The sequence below is a fragment of the Lissotriton vulgaris genome, chromosome 12, assembly GCF_964263255.1.
Source record: "Lissotriton vulgaris chromosome 12, aLisVul1.2, whole genome shotgun sequence".
Lineage (NCBI taxonomy): Eukaryota > Metazoa > Chordata > Amphibia > Caudata > Salamandridae > Lissotriton > Lissotriton vulgaris.
Window position 1 is genome coordinate 627,079,181 of NC_141700.1, and position 23,829 is coordinate 627,103,009.

Sequence of the window (23,829 nt, forward strand, 5' to 3'; positions counted from 1 at the left end):
ATATTTTATTTTTAATTGAAACGTTTAACTTTGTTTTACCTCCCTTTCAGAGTTGGTTCAGTGTCAGTGTTATATGGAATTTCTCTTGACCCAGTGAAGCAGCCAAATATAGAGTGGATGTTTTCACACATTTTGCAGGAATATGTGACTGCCTCTTGGTATGATGACCACAGCTCACCTAAGACTTGTTGCCACTCCAAAGTGTAACTACTACTTCCCCCTCATCCATTGTTGCAGGACCAGGAGCATCCCACGTGGTCCTGAGGTCAGCAGTCCCTTGTGTGGCAATCACAGACTACTCTGCAGTGGTCTCGGGCCAGATTTAGAGATTGGTGCACTGGGTACTTAATCACAAATGTGACAGAGTACCCCCCTGTCTGCCAAACTCTTGGTCTGCCCACCTCATTTAGAGACAGGAAGATTGATGTAATCAGAAAGAAGCCGGTACTTCCATGTAGATTAAGTAAGTTACTTTATTTAAGTTAAGATGTTACATAATAAGATAAAGTGATAACCCCATCAGGAGCAGCTGTCCTGCTGCTCAGCCCTCACCCAACTGACATTCACATGGGTGACATTCACAAACCTCTAACATTCCATTCATCCAACATTCCACATCACATGCATTCTAGCTGAGCAGCAGGAAGACATAAGATACAACAAAGACCCTAAGTTTTCTGCCCCCTTTGGTAAATGAGGTACAGAATAAAAAAGCAAACATTTGGAAACTGGGAGACTAAGAATGTTTAGTCTGGTAGAGAATTCCATTGCGAAGAACACAAGGGCAGCATTCAGGCAAGCTTGGGAAGAGTTTATATATTGTGGCGCGATAAGGAGTGGTACAGATGAGAAGAGTGAGAAAGAGAGAAGAGAAGATGTTACACGTTTTATTCGGCTGAATATAGAAAGCGGAAGGTCGGCAAATACCATAGCCGGTAAATTGTCAGGCATCGCATTTTATGGCTAGTTCTTTTGGGGATATGAGCCCAGTGCAGTTGAAATGGGTAGGGGGATGTTAAAAGGCTGGTCTAAAGAACAGCAGAAGCAGAGAAGGGAACCTATTCCCTACCTCTGTTAATACTGTTAGTGCGTGAACCTAGAAGTACTTGTTCTAGTGAATTTGAGTTTTTGTTATTCAGATTGGCCAAGTTGTTTTTTGGGGGTTTTAGGATTTCGGAGATACTAGGGGTTGCTAATTAAGCTGTAATGGATACCAAAGATGTTAGAAAGCAGGGCAATACTTTGTTGGTGCCACTACGTACACCTAAGACGCACCAGAAAGGTAAGGGTGTCAACTTGTGATGATTGCCGTAGGTAGTGATTTGTGCCAAGTTGCAGCTCAGGACAGTTAAAATTGGCAAGAGAAGATTCAGGGGGAAGACTATTTTGTCATCAGGATGGCTCACCTCTGAAGGCAAGGCAGGTATTGGGAGATATGAGGAAAATTCTGACACAGCAAGGGAAAAAGCAAAATATTTTTGCACACACTTGCTTAGAATAGGTGGGGCATCTGAGGATAATAAATAGTTTTTTTCTCTCAAACAGATCCTGCAACAAGGACGTTGGTCTTCGGATTGCTGGAAAATTTTCGCGAACTTGCATTAATATGATGCTGTCTCCGTTTCAGGTTGTGTGGCGGGCCCCAGTACACTCTATCTGGATCGTGGGGCATTCATCTGTTAAGTGGTCGGCAAAGCATGCAGAAAATCATCCTTTTGGAAGGAACATGGGATTTCAAAGAGCTGATTTCAGATTGGATGGTGGGGATAAGGGGGCATCAGGTAGACACAATTGTTGCCCTGGTTATCTGACCTACAGAGAGTGGGACCTTGCCCAGATGTCTTAATTATCCATTTTAGTGATAATAATTTGGTGCAACTGTCAGGTTTAGGCTTTATGAAAGCCACAAAGAACGATTTGGATGTGATTGGAAGGTCACGGCTGGTACGTTTGGTTTTTGGACTGCGATAGTAGTGAGAAGAGTTTGGCTTGGAGTTATTAAATATAATGCAGTTGAAAAGGCACAACACTAAAGAAATGCATTACTTTTGTAGGAGTAGAGGAATTGATGTATTAGATCACGGTGGCTTCAACAAAGAATACTTTGCACTGTTTCGTCAACATGGGGGGTATATCTGTCCTTTGTGGGAAACAAATTTTACTTTCTGGCGATCGGAGAGCAGTAAGGAGATGGTGCTAAGCTTAGTCGCAGGAGTTGTAAGAGCGCGCCACATCTAGAATGGCTGTTAAGCGACAACCTGTACCAGACTCTATGTTAAGAGATGAACACACAGCTGTTGGAGAGATAGCCCTTTGGCTTATGGCGAGCCGAGTGGTTGGACCTAATTGAACGGGGGAACGGGGAATAACACCTGTTCAGGGTTTTTCCTGGGTGGCAGTCAAGCGGAGTGTCACACACCAGGCCAGAATGGTTGGGACCTTGATGGGAGGTCTTTGGCAGGAAGAGGTCAGGAGAGTGAAGCTGGGGTCAAGTATTAAAGGACGGTGAATGGAATGGAAAGGCAAACAAGGTGAATCCCGGGGTCTTGTGAGAAATGTTGTATATGTCAGGCGGAGGTTAGTTGGACTCATTGTTTTAGTTAGGTGGGGTTGTGGTTGTTATTGTATTTTATATACAGTTCAACTGCAACCTGTCCTAATAAAGCAGCCTTTTACTCTATACTTGATTGTGTCTCTTTTCCATCTCACCTGTTGGGGACCAGGGGTGGTGTTCTGAAAGGAGGTGCACCCCCGGTGTTGTTCTGGCGTTTGGAACAGGCCACAGTAGCTTGGAAGGGATTGGTGGGTTTGGAGCAGCGGGTGGAGTGGTGAATTCCAGCAGCAGTTAGCCAGCTGTAGTCCTGAGGCAGGCAGGGTAGGTGTAGTTTGTTCCCCTCCCTTCATTCCAGTTGTGGCCATTACAGCGATTTTATTTCGGCTCGCTTGACTGGGGTCCAGCTTCGGGTTGGCTTAAGTTTGTCGCTTGGGGCAGGTGGCAGGCAAGCGGAGGGCTCACACACTAGGCCAGAAGGGTTGGGGCCTTGCAGGGAGGTCCTTGGCAGAAGGAGGACAGGAGAGTGAGGTTGGGGTCAAGGGGTGAAAGTCAAAGAACAGGGGATGGAACGGAAGGGGGTACAGGGTGAATGCCGGGATCATGGGGGACATTTTGTGTGCATTAGGGGGGAGGTTTAAGGGTGGGGGATTAGGTTGACTCATTGTATTAGTGAGGTGGAGTTATTGTATTTTACATAAAGTTCAACTGCAACCGCTCCTAATAAAGCGGCCTTTTGCTCTATGATTGCATCTCTGTGTTTCATCTCGCCCGACTCCTCTTTCAAGCCCCCTGCGCCCCTCCACACTCCCCCAGTCTAGCCACTGTGAGTTCTGGAGTGGAGACAGGAAACGGAGAGCGTGGGACAGCCACTTCCGCCTGTGGGAAAGAAGCGTCTCTCCAGGGAAGTGTGGTCTTTCAGACGTAACTAGTGACAGTGCGAAGGGAGCGAGGCGCGAGAGAGGGTACACACAGCCAGCGGTCCAACACTAGAGCAGCAAAAGAGACAGGCTGGAGAAGATTACGGGAAACTTGTCCTAGGAGAGAGTGTAGACAACCCTGCTCGGTAGCGCACGCCTCGAAACGCATTCCCACAAGCAGTGGCCTAGTTATCGATAGTGCAGAAGGTGCAGTGGCACCAAGTTCCATGCGTGGTAGGGTTTTATTTCACTCAAATAATATTTTTTTGTTTACTATCAAGCCATAGGATGAGGCCCAAATTCACCTTGCACAGGAGCCCAAGAAACGTACTCCTTGCCCACAGGCTGCGAGCCGGTCCAGCTTTAAAGACATGAAAAACAGGTGTATGTTGCACGACGCTGTGACACAAAGAAAGCCCCTGCCGTTGCAGACCGCAGAGATGAAGCCACACGTTGTGTACTGCGGGTAAAGTGACTAGTTGTGACACTGGGCTAAGTGTAAAGAGAGTGAGCCTGGCAGCCTAGGCCCCCTGGGAAGAGACTGGGCTGGAAGCGCAGGCCCAAAGAGTGAGTCGAGGCCTCGCACTGTAGGTGGGGTGGTTCTAAGATGCCTATAAGGCGCCCGCGCCTGTCCCTGTACGTATTAAAGAAAGAGACCAAGCCTAGCAGGGTAGGCCAGGGAGAAAGAGATTTAGCCTGGCAATGCAGATGGTGAAACAAGTCCCCCGTTCTAAGAAGCTTAATAAGCACCCAAGCCTGGTAGTGTAGGCCGTAAAGGGTGAGGCTGGGCCTGGGGATGTAGGCCAAAGAGAAAGAGGATTGGCCCGGTGGTGTAGGCGGTAACGTATGAGGCTGGGAAAGGGTGAGGCTGGGCCTGGCCTGTGTTGGCTACAGATAAAAAAATCCACATTTGTGATGTGTGGAAAGAGACTAGGCCTAGCAGTTTAGGCTGTGTGTCAAGAGACTGGGTCCACCAAACTCTTCTAACAAGGGTATAATTACAAAGGCAGAACACCTTCCAGTGGTGTCGTTCATGGCTTAGTCCATACACAGGTTTTATAGGAGGTAGCCCGGACGCGGAGATAAATGACTGAGTGGGCAAAGGTGCCACTGTCGATCGTGAGTTGTGGGACCCTATTTAAGATGGTGGCTCTCCCCGCTTCCTTTATGTGCTGCAGCACTACCCTTATGCCATACCACCAATGTTCTTTACTGAATTGCAGTCGCATATCACCACTTTTCTTTGGGCAGAGAAGACTCCTAGTGTATCTTTTTCGAAGTGTTGGCACTCCCCTTTTGACGTTGGCCTGGGATGGATGGACTTTTGGCTATATTACTAGGCCGCGCAGCTGGTCACTATTGATGACTGATTCTGAGAGGATAGGGGGCCCCAGCTCATAGGCTGGAGATTACGCTTTCTTACCCCCACGGGTTACTCTCCTTGTTGTACGGAAAGGCCCATGAGCTCTCTTCCGCCGGTTACCCAGATCCCTATCAGCTGTTGGCACTCAGCGCTCCGCCACATGCAATGTCATGGTACACTCACGGGGGCCACCCACCTTTGGCATGGTACATGGCTGGCTGAGACTGTGGTACTGGATATAGTTTGATTTTGGAACTTAATTGGCATCTCCGCATTGGGAGATGTCCGGAAGAATGGTCGCATGAGGTCTATACAAGAGTTAGCGGACAACTTCAGCCTTCACCCCTCCCAGTTTTACCTATACCGGCATCTGTGGCATGTCGTAGAATGCTACAAAGATAGGTTGATGACACTCCCTGAAGTTAACCTGCTTGAATGTAAGTTAGTGACCGATGCACTGGGTGGGGGGAGGTATTTCTAGGCTTTATAAATCATTGGTCATAAACGCGCCCGACTCTCTGGGTGCACTGAGGTCCAGGTGGGAGGAGGATGTAGAGGTCCTTGAAGATGATGACTAGGCTGATGCAAAAATGGCCTAGATCATACTAGTGATATCTATGTGTCTTCGCTTGGTCCAATTCAAATATTGCCATAGGATTTATTATTCTCCTGAGTGCCTTTGGTGTATGGGCCTGGACCGTGGCCTGGCATATCTATGGTGTGGGTACAACCAGGTATTCTTTACCACACTATCTGTACGTGCCCCGGGACACAGGCATACTGGTTGCCAGTCAATAGGCACATGGGGCGGGTGGTGGGTTTCTCTCTGCTGCTTGGTCTCAGAATTATTCTGAGGGGGTTAAAGTACTCAGTGGGTGTCTCTAGTGAGGCCACTCACTTCCTGCGACAGCATAGACGGTAGCTAAGAGGGATCTTGCTAGACAGTGGAGGGACGCGCAGGACCCATTCATACAGGGGTGGTTTCGAGGAATGGAATTGAAAATCTGGCATAAGAAGCTAGGGGTGTCCAACAGAAATTCAACTATTTATGGGGGATGTGGACTGAGAACTACATGTCCCTACATTGAAACTGTGGTTATTCTCTGTTGTAATGTGTATTCATGCTGCGGTGTCAGTGACGGCTGTCATCTTTGTTACCATAAATGACTCAGTGCAATTTTTTCTGTACTGCTCAATGATTTAACTGTGGCTCTCATGGCTTGGGGTTGGTGTTTGTATTGATTGTGTTGATATGTCATGAACTCAATAAAATATGTTATCAATCAATCAATCAAGGATTTATAAAGCACTACAAATCATACGTGAGGGTCTCATGGCACTGAAGTTGCTAACTGCTTCGAGGTGATCTGTACAATCAGCGAAAACACAGGGAAAGCAGGGAGAAGGCTCTAAAAAACTGGGGGAAAAGCAAGGAGAAAACAGTGAAAACGAGTGAAAGCTGGGAAAAGGCACTCAAAAGCAGGGGAAAAGCATGACAACGAGGGAAAAGCAAGGAGAAAGAACAAAGAAAACATGGAACAGGCATTTGCAATGCAATAGGTCTCGCATTAGGAAAGTGTGAGTTTTTGTTATTGTAAATTACATTTTTTATTTAGGTGTTGGTTTTGAAAATAGCGAAATTGATAGCTTTGTCATTCACAATGCCAATAGGTATAACTTTCGCAAATGTGACACCTATAGCATTTGTAATGCAATATGTGTTGTATTTACGTGACTTACATGTATTGATATTACAAATAACAATGGCTTTTAATTTTTTGAATAATTAATACTTAAATACAAGTTATTGTAATTTATAATGGCAATAGCTTAAACTTTTGTAAATGACTTTAGTGAAGATTAAGTTCAGTGTATTATATTGTGAAGAAAATCCAAGAACAGAAGTGAAATATTAACATCTTTTTGTGAGATTTGTAATAAAGCTTGAAACATTGAGAGAACATATTTGAACCAGTTGTTGTTGAATGGTTGCACAGATTGATACTGTGGTGGCGCTGAGTGATATTGTGGTGGCGAACAAGTGATGCTGTGGCGTTCAGTGATGCTGTTGTAGCGCATAGTGATGTTGTGGTCCCCTTGAGTGATGCTGTAGTGGTGCTGAGTGATGCTGTATGCTATGTTTTGTTTTGCTATCCTATGTTTTGTTTTGTTATGCTATGCTATGTTTTGCTATCCTATGCTTTGATTTGTTATGCTATGCTGTATTTTGCTATGCTTTGATTTGTTATGCTATGCTATGCTTTGTTATGCTATGCTAGGTTTTGTTATGCTATGCTATGCTTTGTTGAGTTTTATTATGCTATGCTTTGTTTTGCTATGCTATGCTTTGTTGTGTTTGATATGCTATGCTATGTTTTGCTCTGCTATATGTTGTGTTTTGTTAAGTTATGCTATGTTTTGTAGTGTTGTGTTTGGCTATGTTTTGTTATGCTATGTGTTGTGTTTTGTTATGCTATGTTTTGTTATGCTATGCTATGTGTTTGCTATGTTATGCTATGCTTTGTTATGCTATCCTATGTTTTGTTGTGTTTTCCTATGCTTTGTTATGCTATGCTATGTTTTGTTATGCTATTTTTTGTTTGTTTTATTATGCTATGCTTTGTTTTGCTATGCTATGTTTTGTTATGCTATGCTTTGTTATTGTATGCTTTGTTATGCTATGCTAAACTTTGTTTTGTTATGCTATGCTTTGTTGTTGTGTTGTGTTGTGTTTTGTTATGCTATGTTTTGTTATGCTATCCTATGCTTTGTTGTGTTTTGCTATGTTTTGTTATGTACCCTGTGTCACTCAAGTCAAGGCAACTACAGACAAAAACGCCTATGTCTTCCCAAGCTATCCCAGAAGCTGTGCCAATGGAATTAACGTCTAGACTAATGGTACATTCTGTGGAATGTTAGTTATTGCCCCTCACGGCCCGTGTACGCCTTTACTTGGGGCTCGAGCCAATAACTGGAGTGCAGGCCCCATAGTCAGTTATGCACAACTTCAAGACATCTTCTGACAAGGAGAAGTAGCACATAATACGAGCATAGCAATTAAAATGTAAATTATGTACCATATAAAACAAAATATGCACTGCAAACATAACATCAGCAAGCACTGAAATGTGATCAGTTATATTTGGTAATAACACTAAAACAAGCGAAAGAAAGGTCATTGCAATTTTGTTGAAATTGAAAATGCACGTGATACATCTGACTAGTTCTACGCAATCACTCCCAGTTGTGAGTCTCAGATGCAGCAGGGAAGCAGAAAATGGGAAAAACTGCCACTTCAACTTAAATGGTCACGTAAACGATATAAATATATGACTATGTACTATAAAAAAGGAATGCCATATGTGGGAGGATGCGAAGCAGGTTCTGTAAAGCAAAATAGCCTGCACTTCAAATCTTGGCTGTTGTCCTTGGGCGGGCAGTGAGAAGAGCCTGCCGCAAGGCAGTGTTTATGCAAATGATGCTTGTACATTACAGAGAAACATAATCCCTGCGTACAATAACAACATCGTGCAGTGACCACGCGAACCCTATGTCATGTGGCTGACGCACTTCCTTTAGCTGTTGGGCATGCATCCGAGTTTTTCACCAAATCCTGTGTAAATATATTTTGAACAAAAATGCTTTATGAAGAGCGGAGCAATGACTGAGTGAAAATAATTTTTACAGTGTACAGGACAGGTCTTTAGGCGCTAGCCATGCTCCGTGCCAAAGACTTTAGAGCGGGTCTTAGAGATAAGAGAACTGGAACCCCTGGAAGGCGGTTCCGCTACCCGGACACCAACGAGGTGGAAGGAGAGCACCGCACGGATAAAATGTTTTTTGCCAATATCAAAATAAAATAAATATGTGGGTTACAGGATTGGTGAGTTTCTTTTGGTGAAACACAAACCAGCTAAATATTGACCCAATTTCTAATTTCGCCTGAAATGGGAAATAAAAACGGTTCTGACGAAGAGTTTACTCAAAACACGAGTTAGATTAATATATTCGTCCAGGCCACAAGCAGCAAGGAATCCAGGCGCCTGAGCTGAGTGTGCACCACGTATGTTCCTCGCTTGCATCACCCACCAGAAGGATTTCACAAGTGCTGCAAAACCAGTAGGCATAGAAGCAAATGGAGAGGGAGGGGGGTGTGCTGCCTACTAATGCATGTGGCAACAGAGAGGGAATGGGGCGCGTGCTGGAGAGGGAGGGGGTGGGCTGCCTGGTTAGTGCATGTGGCAACAGATGGAGAGTGAGAGCAATTAGGGGGGAGGAGAAGTGGAGCCAGAGCGAGGCTGATGCCTTTGATGATGGAATGCGAGCTCCCAGAAGCTGTGCCAATGGAATTAACGCCTAGACTAATGGTACATTCAGTGGAATGTTAGTTATTGCCCCTCACGGCTCGTGTACGCCTTTACTTGCGGCTCAAGCCAATAACTGGAGTGCAGGCCCCATAGTCAGTTATGCCACAACTTCAAGACATCTTCTGACAAGGAGAAGTAGCACATAATACGAGCATAGCAATTAAAATGTAAATTATGTACCATATAAAACAAAATATGCACTGCAAACACAACATCAGCAAGCACTGAAACGTGATCAGTTATATTTGGTAATAACACTAAAACAAGAGAAAGAAAGGCCATTGCAATTTTGTTGAAATTGAAAATGCACGTGATACATCTGACTAGTTCTACGCAATCACTCCCAGTTGTGAGTCTCAGATGCAGCAGGGAAGCAGAAAATGGGAAAAACTGCCACTTCAACTTAAATGGTCGCGTAAACGATATAAATATATGACTATGTACTACAAAAAAGGAATGCAATATGTGGGAGGATGCGAAGCAGGTTCTGTAAAGCAAAACAGCCCGCACTTCAAATCTTGGCTGTTGTCCTTGGGCGTGCAGTGAGAAGAGCCTGCCGCAAGGCAGTGTTTATGCAAATGATGCTTGTACATTACAAAGAAACATAATCCCTGCCTACAATACCCACATCGTGCAGTGACCACGCGAACCCTATGTCATGTGGCTGACGCACTTCCTTTAGCTGTTGGGCATGCATCCGAGTTTTTCACCAAATACTGTGTAAATATATTTTGAACAAAAATGCTTTATGAAGAGCGGAGCAATGACTGAGTGAAAATAATTCTTACAGTGTACAGGACTGGTCTTTAGGCGCTAGCCATGCTCCGTGCCAAAGACTTTAGAGCGGGTCTTGGAGATAAGAGAACTGGAACCACTGGAAGGCGGCTCCGCCACCCGGACACCAACGAGGTGGAAGGAGAGCACTGCACGGATAAAATGTTTTTTGCCAATATCAAAATAAAATAAATATGTGGGTTACAGGATTGGTGAGTTTCTTTTGGTGAAACACAAACCAGCTAAATATTGACCCAATTTCTAATTTCGCCTGAAATGGGAAATAAAAACGGTTCTGACGAAGAGTTTACTCAAAACACGAGTTAGATTAATATATTCGTCCAGGCCACAAGCAGCAAGGAATCCAGGCGCCTGAGCTGAGTGTGCACCACGTATGTTCCTCGCTTGCATCACCCACCAGAAGGATTTCACAAGTGCTGCAAAACCAGTAGGCATAGAAAACAAGCAGCAATATCGAGAGGTGGTGGGGGCAGGGTTAAGGGGTAGGGAGAGACGGCTGGGCAGGCTGCAATGGGCTGGTGGGAGGAGAAATGCGAGTAATTCATTATTACCTGGCGGCCAAAGTAAAGTCGTTATTACCTGGCGGCCAAAGTAAAGTGAATAATTTGGGGAGGAGAAATACCAGAGGCCGGCCGAGCGCACGCTGGGGAAGCCTTTGATGTGGCCTGGCGGCCGTGGAGAAATGCTGCTGGCAGTGGGAGGGCTGGGCATGCTCGTCCACAAGGAGTCACGTGACTCTCTCGTGCACTGTCCAAAATCCGCCTAGGAAAGGAATTTTTTGGGTTGACAACAATAGGTCCGAGTAAACTCGACCTAAAAAGGAAAGAGAAATCAGTGAAAAATGAGGGAAAAGTAAGGGGAAAGCATTCAAAGAACAAGGTAAAGGAAGGAGAGAGGAGTGAAAAATGAAGGAAATGCAAGGAGAAAGCACACAGAAAACAGGGATGAAGCATGGATAACACAGGAGCAAGAGCTATGCAACAGCACAGGGAGCGCTGGGCCTTGGAATCGATGGGCTGAGCTAGATGGGTGGTGGGGAAACAGGCAGCAGGTGGGGGCAGGAATGCGGGAAAAACAAGGAGAAAACAGTGAAAACAAGGGAAAATCAAGGAGAAGGCACTCAAGAAAAGGGTGAAAAGCAAGGAGAAAGCAGAAAGAATGGGAGAAAAGCAAGAAAAAAGCACTCAGAAAATACGGGGAAAAAGAAGGAGAAAGCAGGGAAAAATGAGGGAAAAGCAAGGAGAAAGCACTCAGAAAACGGGGAAGAAGCATGGGAGCAAGAGCGATGCAGCAGCTCATGGAGAGTTAGGCGAGGGACCTGCTCAATGGGACTGTGCTGTGGCCTCCACAAAGTAGGTCCTGGAACGAGGGGCCCTGGGAGGCAGGGCTAGATAAGAAACAGGAAAACGGGCGGCAGCCGAGAGTGGCAATGAGGGAAAAACAAGGAGACAGCAATGAAAACGGTGGGAAAGCACGGAGAAGGCACTCAAAAACTGGGGAAAAAGCAAGGAGAAACTGTGAAAACGAGGGAAAAGCAAGGGAAGGCACACAGAACCTGGGGAAAAATCAAGGAGAAAGCAGAAAGAATGGGGGAAAGTAAGAAAAAAGCACTCAGAAAATAGGGGGAAAAAGGAGAAAGCACTAATAAAACGGGGAAGAAGCATGGGAGCAAGAGCGATGCAGCAGCTCATGGAGAGTTAGACAAGGGACCTGCTCAATGGGACCGTGCTGTGGCCTCCACTAAGTAGGTCCTGGAAGGAGGGGCCCTGGGAGGCAGAGCTAGACGGGAGACAGGAAAACGGGCGGCAGCCGAGTGGCAATGAGGGAAAAGCTAGGAGACAGCAATGAAAATGTGGGGAAAGCACGGAGAAGGCACTCAAAAACTGGGAAAAAGCAAGGAGAAACTGTGAAAACGAGGGAAAAGCAAGGAGAAGGCACACAAAAAGTGGGGAAAAAGCAAGGAGAAAGCAAAAAGAATGAGGGGGAAAAAGCACTCAGAAAACAGGGGGAAAAGAAGGAGAAAGCACTCAAAAAACGGGGAAGAAGCATGGGAGCAAGAGCGATGCAGCAGCTCATGGAGAGCTGGGCCAGGGACCTGCTCAATGGGACTGTGCTGTGGCCTCCACTAAGTAGGTCCTGGAAGGAGGGGCCCTGGGAGGCAGAGCTAGACGGGAGACAGGAAAACGGGCAGCAGCCGGGAGTGGCAATGAGGGAAAAACTAGGAGACAGCAATGAAAATGTGGGGAAAGCACGGAGAAGGCACTCAAAAACTGGGAAAAAGCAAGGAGAAACTGTGAAAACGAGGGAAAAGCAAGGAGAAGGCACACAAAAAGTGGGGAAAAAGCAAGGAGAAAGCAAAAAGAATGAGGGGGAAAAAGCACTCAGAAAACAGGGGGGAAAGAAGGAGAAAGCACTCAAAAAACGGGGAAGAAGCATGGGAGCAAGAGCGATGCAGCAGCTCATGGAGAGCTGGGCCAGGGACCTGCTCAATGGGACTGTGCTGTGGCCTCCACTAAGTAGGTCCTGGAAGGAGGGGCCCTGGGAGGCAGAGCTAGACGGGAGACAGGAAAACGGGCAGCAGCCGGGAGTGGCAATGAGGGAAAAACAAGGAGACAGCAATGAAAACGTAGGGAAAGCACGGAGAAGGCACTCAAAAACTGGGGGAAAAGCAAGGAGAAACGGTGAAAACGAGGGAAAATCAAGGAGAAGGCACACAAAACTGGGGAAAAAGCAAGGAGAAAACATAAGGGGGGTTTGGGGGGCAGCCGAGCAACACGAGGTCGGCCCCCCGGGCAGATTTGGGAGGGGGAGGGGGGCGAGCATAGGCAGCCATTTTGCTGCTTTGGGCTGCCTTGGGAATAGCCCAAAGGCAGCCCAAATTTAAATAAATAGCCCAAGGAAGCAACTTATCTGGGGACTTTGCGCTGTCCGAGCCACCATTTTAGGTTTGGTAACCCGGTGGTTGGGAGCGCAGGACAGGTGACAGTTTTTGCCCACCCACCCACCCTAGGCTCAGGTTTTTTGGTGTTGTTTTTTTTTCCAAAAGGTTTTTTTTACTAGGGCCGTTTTGAGACAGGTGCTCAGGGGGAACATTTTGTAGGTTGTTGCTTGGAACAGGTGCTGGCGGAGTTGTTGTTAAAGTTGGCCAAGGTTGGCTGGAGTTTGGCAGTTATCGGAAGTTGGGGGAATTGGTGAGCGGGAGCGGGGAAATGTTAAGGGTTACATTAGAGGGCGTTTGTTGCAGTTGCAGGAAGGCAAATAGGTTTGTAGGTCTTAGGAGGGTAACAGTTAGTGGTAGGTGGGAAGATGGTGAAAGATTTAATGTATTGCAATTTATGTTTGGATGTTGCAGGGTGGCGGATTTTTATCATGCGGGGATCGTAGGGGTTGGGGAGGAAATGTAAAGGTGGTGAGGTAATTCGATGTTTAGAGAGGTGTTAGCTTTGTAAGGCAAAATTGCCAGTTTAATAAAGTGTGATGTGCACCTGTTTCAATAAAGCGGCCGTTTACACACAAAAATGGGTGTCAGTGTTGCTTGCCCCCCTTTCCTCCCTCCCAAAGAATGGGGGGGGGAAGCACTCAGAAAACAGGGGGAAAAGAAGGAGAAAGCACTCAAAAAACGGGGAAGAAGCATGGGAGCAAGAGCGATGCAGCAGCTCATGGAGAGCTGGGCCAGGGACCTGCTCAATGGGACTGTGCTGTGGCCTCCACTAAGTAGGTCCTGGAAGGAGGGGCCCTGGGAGGCAGAGCTAGACGGGAGACAGGAAAACGGGCGGCAGACGAGTGGCAATGAGGGAAAAACAAGGAGACAGCAATGAAAACATAGGGAAAGCACGGAGGAGGCACTCAAAAACTGTGAAAAAGCAAAGAGAAACAGTGAAAACCTACATATCATTAGCTATGCTTAATGCACACACACTTCGCACACTATATGACCCGGATGCATTGTGGTTATTCCTGCACCTTGCAGTAATTACAGCCGGTGTTTCAAGGACACCAATCCGCTGAACAGCTTTGCCCATAAGGAATGTTTACCTTTGGTGGACTTTTCCCCTTGCCAGCTCTAATAAAGTGGCTGCGTCGCGAACCTCGGTTATTGCAATGTCTGTCGCGTCAGAGATCTTAGGCAGCGCCATCTTTGATGCTGTAATGAGGTTTTCACCTGGTACTTCTACACAATGTGTCTTAGAGAAGCACCTAGGTGTTTTCCAGCTTCCGCGATATTCATAAAAGGGGTTTAAAGCTACACATATGGCGTCTCTATTAGCGTCAAGGGCAAGAAGAACAAGCAGTGGCAAAGCCAATTGGTCTAGTTTGTATGTGGAGTCCTGGCTAAATATTTTAGAGAATCTTACCGCAGTGAAAAAAGCACCAGAAAATAATAATTGCTGTCTGTATACAATGGATCTTTGAGATACAGAATTTTAGGGCCAGATATATTTCCGAGCAGTCAGGCTGTCCTCCACCAGGGCAACAGAGTATTTTACTCTATCGCCCTGGGGAGGTCCTGGCTGCCCAATTTATAAATATCTGTCGGGTTCACGGACATTTAATGCAGGTACGTCTGTCAACTTGGTTCTTATCAGTGCATTAACTTTGCCGTAAAACTACATCAAACATTACAGACTTGTATGGCAAAGTTACTTTTTGTTTATTTCCACAAACAAAACCCCAAAGAGGGATTTTGTTTTTTTTTAAAATGGTTGGGGGAAGAGAAAAGCAGCACATAAAGGAGATCAACACATGAGCAGAGGGCAAGAAAGAAACAACGCAGTATAGAAAGCGGAGGATGGAGGGAGTTTAGTGGAGGGAGAAGCACATGAGATATAGCTTGCCACACAAGTGAGGACAGAGGGGAGATAGAAGCACATGGGGGAGCGAGCTGGAAAACACATGCACTCTCATGTTGGGCTTGATCAAAAAGAAAAAGTGTTCCCTAAAAGTGAGAAGTGAAAGGATAGAAGCCAGCTAGTCAGAGAAATGGCATAGAGGCTACGAACTAGGGAAAGGACAAACATAAGCTGGACAAGCTGGGACAAGGAAAAACATTTAATAAGTAAGTAATGGGTGCACTGTAAGCCCCTGTAAGGTTTTGGTATGTCTTCAAGAGCTCTTTTGCATACAGAAAGCTGGTTTGACCTAAAAAAGGGAATTTTTGCACAGCTCCCTGCACAGTGTGGGAACTGTCATTTTAGGTCTCGCCTACACAGTGCATGTACTGTGCTGCGAGATCTATTGTTTACTATTCAGTGGGCTTAACTCCTTAACCGCTGCGCAAATTCCGCTGCAGTGCGGGAGTTCTATTGAGTGGGCGGGCCGCCTCGGCCAACGGATGTGTGCAGCACTACCGAGATAGTGCTTGCGACGGCCGTTGGCAGACGGGCGCCCGCAACGGGTTAAGACCTGCCTACATGCATGGCAGTGGTTGTTTTTTTTTTAAAATATTTTTATTTTAACTTTGCAATAGTGACATACCATTGACATTGATACAGTTATTTCACATTACCAATCATAGGCATTGGTTGTTTTTGTTGTCACTTTCATTTGCTATATTTCAATTGCTTAGCTCCCATAGGAGCTTCCCTTTATTTCTTGTGTTAGCTCCACCCTGGAGACTGAACATATGCTACAAGGCATTGTTTTCATCCGCTACACGGCACTGAAACAGCTGTGTTGGCTGTGTCGGATGGCCGCCAAATGCTGCTGATCGGGCTGAACCATCTGCGCTGGTTCTCTTAGATCTGTCAGCAGCAGTTGTTGCTGTCTCCAACAGCATTCTGCTGAATAGGTTATAGGAAGCCAGGATTAAAGACATTGCCTTTGACAGGTGTAGATCCTACCTGAGGAGTAGGACTATTTGCCTCCTTTCCTCTGTGACTTTAAGCCCCCAGAATCAAGGAGTGCGACAGGGCTCTGCGCTTAGCCTTACCCTGTTTACTTTGTAGATCTGCCCTTTTCTGAAACGTATTAAATCATTTGGAATACGATGTATGAATTACTCTGATAACACCCAGCTTATTATCACTGCAGATAGGGCTAGCAATGATCCTTTTGGTCCTTTTCACAGATGTGTGTCAGCGGTCTCCAGCTGGCTGCATCTGAATTCCCTAAAATTTAACTCTGAAAAAACAGTGTTTTTTTACTACAAGATTGGCATACCCAGGTTATATTACACCCTGCTCCTGTAGTAAAAACTCTAGGGATCTACCTTGAACCCAACCTCTCATTGAAGGCTCAGGTCAATCACAGAGTTTCAACTTGTCATTTTTTTATTTACGGTCTTGAAGAAGATCGTTCTCTTCATTCCCAAGTAGGTCCATCAGGCAGATAATGGACTGCTTAGAAAATTGCTAAGGCATTCAGACTGTGGCAGCCAAGATGATCTTGGGCCTTCCTTGATGGACATCCTCTTCAGAGGCCCTAAAACATCTGCACTGGCTTCCAGTTGAAAAGTGAGTGAAGTTTAAATCACTCTGCCTCTTATACAAAGCGCTTCATTGAATAGGACCAGGACTAGTCTATCTGGCTAATAAATTCAAGAGGTCTGCTGTGCTCCTCTGATGCACACCTGCTGGTTCTACCGGGGGTCACGCTATGTCGTACAGGAGGCAAATTTCGGCAGTTGCTCAGCAAAATTGTGGAATGAGCGTCTTGCTCATCTGCTGTAAATCCCCACTCTATTTCAATTCAAGAAAGCTCTCAAATCTTGGCTCTTCAGCAATTAGTAGTTTGCATTATGCCTATCTTTAGAAGTACTATCTCAGTTGTGACAACACCTCTTAATGACTCTAGGCTCTGCCTGTAGCCATTTCTTTACTGGAACTCTTTTGTTTTAGCACCAGAGCACCCGTTGGTGTATTTGTCACACTCTACAAAATAAATAACATATCGTGTTGTTTAGTAGAGATGGGCTAGTCAACAAATTTAAAGGGAGAAATGAGCCACGGTTCTGGTCGGTTCGAGCCCGTGCACGAGCCGAGTCCTGAAATTATTTGCTATGTAAATCATACAACAACCCTCACATGAAAAATCAGAATATCATTTACAAAATTTTAAAAATGCATTTCTTTAACATGTGGGAGCTTTGACATTAATAGGCCACATTATAGCACTGCACTGAGAAGTACTAATTAAAAGTGATACTTTTGTACAACTGGTATTCCGAACTCACAAATTTCAAAGCGCTTTCATAGGCGCTAATGAAGAAAAAAAGAGTTTTCGTGAAATAAAATATTTGCCTAAGAGCACATAGTTTAAGCTGGGAAGCTGTGATTGATCCAGATGTTAGCATGAATGTGACCCAAAGGTAATGCAGCGCTCTACACGAGCACCAGTTGCATTACACAAGATCACATGCATTGTGGCATGGGGAGATTAAATGATTTGCTGAGAATCACAAGATGTTGATCTGAATCGAGACTCAAACCCGATTACCCAGAACAACAGTCCGCAGCTCTGGCCGTAACACTACATCCTAGGTAGAAGGAGGAAGGCAGGCACAAGGCACATGGAATCTTGGCTCGTTATGGGCCTGAGGTTCCAACAGGATATTGACCTGAGCCAGAGCCAGGCTTTAGGCACGCCCACATGTATTGTTTACTATTCAGTGGGCTTACAACCCACCCACAGCATACCATTGGTTGTTTTAGTTGTCACTCTAATTTGTAATCTTTAGATTGCTTAGCTCCGGTAGGCTTCCCGTACAACTGTTCATCCTCGTCTTTGGTATCCCTTGTCTTTTTGCCATGCCCCATAAAAATGTTTTATAAGTGAGTTGGTATTGCTCCTGGACGTGAAATGTGCTTTCCTGCTTTTAACACATGCATACGGCTTCTTCTTTATGTTGCTTTCACCACTCCACGCTACTCTAATCTATGCCACTCCACTTTACTCAACACCACTCCACTCTACGCCACTCTATGCCACTCAACTTTACACCATCCCACTCAACTCTATGCCTTTCCACCATATGCCTCTCTACTCTATGCCACGCCACTCCACATAACTCTATGCCACTCCACTTTACTCTACTCAACACCACTCTACTCTAAGCCACTCCACTCCACGCCACTCTACACCACTCTACCCCACTCTAATGTACGCTGCTGTACTCTTCATCATTCCACTCACTCTACGCCACTCCACGCCACTCTACTCTATGCCACTCTACTCTATTCCACACTACGCCACTCCACTCTATACCAGTGTACTCTATAAAAGTGTACTCTATGTCACTCCACTCTATGCCACTCAATGACATGCTACTCCATGCCAATTAACTCCACACAATGCCACTCTACACCATTCCGCTCTACCCTATGCTTTACTTTGCACCATTCAACTCTATCCCACTCAACTCTACTGTACACCACCCCACTCTAAGCCACTCCACTCCACCCCAGCCTATCCTACTCAATGCTACTCTACTCTATGCCTCTCTAATCTATGCCACTCCATTCTACTCTGCACTAGTCCATGTCACTCTACACCACACAATGCCACTCTACAGCACTCTAAACATTCCATGATACGTCACTCCAATGAATGCCACTCCACGCCCTCTACTCTATGTCACTCTATTCTAAATGATTCCACTGTCACCTACTCTTGGCAATTCCACTATATGCTGCTCCACTATACTCCATTCCGCTCTACTCCATGCCACTATCTTCCCCACTCTATGCCATTCTGCTTTATGCCAGTCCACTCTATGCTGCTCAATTCTGCTCTGTGCCACTCTCCTCTATGCCATTCTATGGTACGTCACTCTACAGTACGCTACACCACTCTAGCCTACACCATTCCACTCTACCATATACCTCTCCACGCCACTCCACCCCCACTCTATGCCAATTTACCCCACTCCACTCACTCTACTCCACTCTATGCCACTCTAATTTACGCCTCTCCGCTCTACTGTATACCATGCCGCTCTGCGCCACTCCTCCCCAACCTAGGCCCCTCTACTCTACTCTACACCACTCCTTCTCCCATCTAATCTATGCCACTCTACTCTACATCACTCCACGCCATTCATGCAATGCCACTCCACTCTACTCTACTCCACTCTATGCCACTCTAATTTACGCCTCTCCGCTCTACTGTATACCATGCCGCTCTACGCCACTCCTCCCCAACCTAGGCCCCTCTACTCTACTCTCCACCACTCATCTCCCCTCTAATCTATGCCACTCTACTCTACAGCAGTCCACGCCATTCATGCAATGCCACTCCACTCTACTCTACCCCACTCAACTCCACTTTATGCCACTCCATTCCGCTCTACACTACTCCACGCCCTCAACTCTATGCCACTTTATTCTACGCGACTTTATGCCATTCCACTATATGCTGCTCCACTCTACTCCCTACCACTCTACTTCATGCCACTCTTCCACACTCTATTCTATGCTACTCCACTCTACGGCACTCCACTCAACACAACTCTACTTTATGCAATTCTACTCTAATAATAATAACATTATTTTTAAAGTGCCTGGTTACTCCATTCGATTGTCCCTGTGCTAATCGTGCTATAAGCAGTACTGACCCACAAGTAACTGGACAGCCTAGCCTTATGGTTGTGCAAAGCACAAGGTCTTAAGTTTCTTACAAAAAACTGATTTAGACTCTTCCTGTCTCAGATCTAAAGGCATGATAGTCCACAATTTAGAGGCCAGCAAGCCTAGGAACAGCCGCCTATACAGGCTTTTTTCGCCCTGGGCATAACACTAAGCGAGGTCCCACAGATCTCAAGCTTCTGCTAGGTTGATAAGACTTTACCAAGAGACATAAGTATTGAGGTTCCTTCCCATCCAAAGATTTTGTGGCAAATACACATCGCTTTAAAATACACTGTCTTCCTCACAGGAAGCCAGTGTAGCGTAACAAGGGCTGACCCAATGGATACCCGCCTCAGGATGTTAAGCAGCAGCAGTGCTGCTGCGTTCTGTACTCTCTGGAGTTTTACGAATCTACCCTGTAACGTTCCTAGGTATAACACATCACAGTAGTCCAGCCAAGGACATAAACAGGGCCTCGACTACTGATTTCTTGGTCGCCTCAGGGAGAAAGCCCAGAATTTTAATGAGAATTTTCAAAATTCCACAACACTTTCCCACCAGCCAGGAGATCTGACTGTCAAATGATAGATCAGCATCCAACCAGAAACCAAGTTTCTTCACTTTCGGTTTGGGAGTAAGCACTGGCCCGTGTACAACCAGCCACCAGGCAGAGGACCAGATAGATAGTTGTTTCCCTACTAAAAGAACCTCAGTTTTTCTGGCCTTTAGCTTGAGGCTACTGTAGTCTATCCACTCCGTTAAATCGGCCAGACAAGAACTCAGCCGAGCTGATGAGGCTCCCTCATTCTGAGAGAGGGTGAAAATAAGTTGCGTGTCTTCGGCATACGATACGATGTTGAAGCTGTGACCCTCGATGACATCAGCAAGGGGGCGCATATAAAGATTGAACACCGTAGGCCACTCTACTGTACCTCATTCTATTATACATCCCTCTACTCTACGCCATTCCACTGTATGTTGCTCTACACCACTCCCCTCTACAACACTCTACTCTAAGCCATTCCACTCTACGCCACTCCATCACACTCTATGCCACTCTACGTCACTCCACTCACTATGCCACTGCCCTCTATGCCACTCCACTCTACAGTACGCCATGCCACTCTACGCAACTCCACTCCAGCCTATGTCCCTCTACTCTATGCCACTCTACTCCACTCCACCTCAATCTATGCCATCCTAGTCTATGCCACTCTACTCTATGCCACTCCACAGAAAGCCACCTTACTCCACACAATGCCACTCTACTCTGCACCACCCCACTCTACTCTATGCCACTCTACTGTACGCTGCTGTACTCTACACCACTCCACTCACCATACGCCACTCCACTTTATGCCTCTCTAATCTACACCAATCTACTGTATTCCACTCCACTCTATGTCACTGTACTCTATTTTAAGCCACGCCACTCTACTCCACGCCACTCTATTCCACTCTACTCTACACTGCTCCACTCTACGCCAGTCAATGCCATTCCACTCCACACCACTTCACTCTACACCACTCCACACAGTGCCACTCTACAGCACTCTACGCCAATACATTCAACTCTACGCTATTCCACTCTACGCTATTCCGCTCTACGCTATTCCACTCTACGCCACTCCACCCCCCTCTATGGCACTTTACGCAACCCCACTCACTCTATGCCACTCTAGTCTACACCACTATACTCTATGCCACTCTACTGTATGCCACACCACTGTATGCCACCCTACACCACTTCCCTCTACACAACTCTACCACACGCCATTCCACTCTACGCCACTCCATGCCCCTCTACTCACTATATGCCACTCTATTTACACTATGCCACTCTACGCCACTCCACCCTAGCCTATGCCCCTCTACTCTATGCCACTCTACTCTATGCCACTTTACCTCGATCTATGCCATCCTAGTCTATGTCCCTCCACCCTATGTCTACTCCACATACCACTCTACAGCACTGCACCCCCTTGTACTCCACTCAATGCCACTCTACAGCACTGTAAGCAAATCCACTCTACAACACTCCACTTTATGCCACTCAATACCACTCTACTAAACTATATGCCATTTCACGCCCACTACTGTATGCCACTCTACTGTACCCTACTCTATGCCATTCCACTATATGCAGCTCCACGCTACTCTATTCCACTCCACTCTACTCCATACCACTCAACTTCACGCCACTCTACCGCATAATATCCCACTCTACTCTATGACACTCCAGTCTACGCCACCCCACTCTATGAACTTTACTCTATAACAATTCACTCCACTCTAAGCTACTCTACTCTATGCCACTCCACTTTATGCCACTCCACTCTAGACCATTACACTCTGCTCTGCGGCCGAGGAAAGCAAGGCTCTCTCCTCGCCTACAGAAACATCTGTAAATCAATAAAAACCGGCTTTATTGAATTGGAAAAGTGGTTTTACAGTGTTGAATTAAGTTATTAAAACGTACAAATCTGAATTACACTCTCAAATAGACCCAGTGTGGTGTTTCCCTCGCCCCACCCTACAATCTCCCAACTCGCGTTGGACGGGCCTTATTTTGGGAAGGCTCTTGGTTCCCACAGCCTTCGCTCTCTGTGCCCCCGAACCACGTGATCTGCCTTCCTTTCTCCAGTGATTCGGTGGAACGTGGGTCACAGAAGAGCGAGTCCCCTAAGGGCAGTTCTGGACTGCTGTTAGCTACAAAAACGATGCTATTGACTGCAAGCTCAGAATATCACAAGAGTGTTTTTTTCCTACCCAACACTGCATTTATTATTAGGGAACGTCATTCAATTATAACCCAGGGAGATGCAAAAATACATGACCCCTGTTCAAGTCATGAGCCGTCTCCCTCCCTTAATATCTCCACTCCCCCAGGCAGAAGGGAAAGTTGTGCAGGGTTAAAAAAACAAAAACTGTGTGTGCATGGGCCGGGGGCTGTTTCTGCACTTCCGCCTCACCCGTTCCGCCCACGCATTCATCAAAGTTTGACTTCCACAGAGAACTGTTTTTAATTCGGCAATTAAAACGAGCCAGAAAAAAAGCTATTTTAATCAGAAAACCATCGTCAGTCTGTGGTGCAATTTTTGCGACCAGGATTGCATCCTCATACAGCAATCCAGCACTATGCAAACCTCTGGAAAATAGCATAACTGAAGTGCTGCATTATAGCTGCCTGCCAAAACACTTACGCTGAAGGCCCATGCACGAGGAATGAAAAATGTATTCTAGTGATTTCTCCATTTCCCTCCTGACATGGAAAATCCTGCGAACCTAATTATTGTACTTCAGTACTTCCCTCTCCAGGGAACCGAATTAGCAAATTTGAGTAACAGAGCATACTAACTAGTTTAGTGCACTGAAGGCCTACGGGCTGGGCCTGGGAGGTGCTTAGCAGAGGTGAGCCTGAGACACACTGGCCAGTGCCTTTCGTCTGAGGGTATTTAGAGGGCAGCTTCCTGATTGCTACATGTTCGTGTGTACATTTGGACTGGGGTCTTTTCGGGGACTGTGATGAGTGCTTTAACTCATTCTAGGCAGCACTGCAGAGAGCCTGTGATGTCATTGTGGAAAGTTGGGACTGGTGCTGACTAGAAGCAGAGATCCTGTGATGTCATCAAGGAATGTTAAGGTTGGTGATGACTGGAAGCAGAGATCCTGTGATGTCATCATGGAAAGTTGAGGTTGGTGATGACTGGAAGCAGAGATCCTGTGATGTCATCATGGAAAGATGACGCTGGTGATGACTGGAAGCTGTGTGAAGCAGTTGACACTTAGAGTCAGAGAAGAGAGGTGGGGAGAGGGAGAGGGAGAGAGTTAGTTTAACTAACCCAGGCTTTCTTCATGCTTATTAAGGGAGGGGCCTCAGGCTCATTATTTGCTTGATTCAGGTATGCCACTTGCTTCATTTTATGTGGTGCTTGGTGTGAAGGGTGAACATCACAAGTTCAGGCCAGTGTGCATTTATCAGGATCCAACTTTAGTGGCACAGCCAGAAGGTTTAACCCCATTGTATGTTCATGGGACAGCAGCAGGTAAAATTGTTACATGTGAGGGAGTGGTTGAGGGTGAATGTGATCCCATTATATAGGAGATAAAGTACCTCTTCCCTACTTTGAAAAGTTCTGTAATCATATATTGGCACCACCCACGAGGCCTCTATATGGTTACAGAAGTCCTCAGTGACTTGGAATATCCTTCATAGTGTAAAGTAAGGGGGATTTTATCTCATATAATAGGTGGGTTTTTGCCCCCTCCA